Source organism: Camelina sativa, unplaced genomic scaffold (assembly GCF_000633955.1).
Source record: "Camelina sativa cultivar DH55 unplaced genomic scaffold, Cs unpScaffold09633, whole genome shotgun sequence".
Classification (NCBI taxonomy): Eukaryota; Viridiplantae; Streptophyta; class Magnoliopsida; order Brassicales; family Brassicaceae; genus Camelina; species Camelina sativa.
Window position 1 is genome coordinate 1 of NW_010930692.1, and position 403 is coordinate 403.

A 403-nucleotide genomic window follows, 5' to 3' on the forward strand; every position below is an offset into this window, starting at 1 on the left:
CGAGAGACGGCGGATTCCTGTACCACGGGAGATTAGTAAGTAAGAAACTATGTAAACTTATGCTTACACAAAACTAGAATAAAGAATACTTCACTTCTTTCATTTTGGCCGCTCTTTCTTCAAGTTCTAATTGCCTTCTCCAGGACACAACAGCATCGCCAAGAGTTTCAAGGTTTGCAGCACTAACATTTATGTTCAAAATGTTAGTAGCAGCAATTCGCAGTCGTTTTCCTGGCTTTGATGATTGGTTCAAAGCAGTATGATATGTTTCCAACCTACAAAGTGAAAGTGAGCAATCAAAATATTATTCCAAATACTATAATTAAATGCAGTTTTATTTCCAGTTAAGTCGCATTATAAATAAAACAAATAACTGTGTTTACTTGAATATTCCATCAAATGG

The 403-nt window shown here is 35.2% G+C and overlaps 1 long non-coding RNA gene across 1 annotated transcript; it reads right to left on the bottom strand.

Annotated features, from left to right (window-relative positions):
- Positions 1-403, bottom strand: LOC104775171. The gene is made up of 3 exons (XR_765737.1): positions 384-403; positions 95-275; positions 1-17 (listed from the first exon to the last, which is right to left on the bottom strand). It is a non-coding gene; the product is annotated as an uncharacterized LOC104775171 (long non-coding RNA).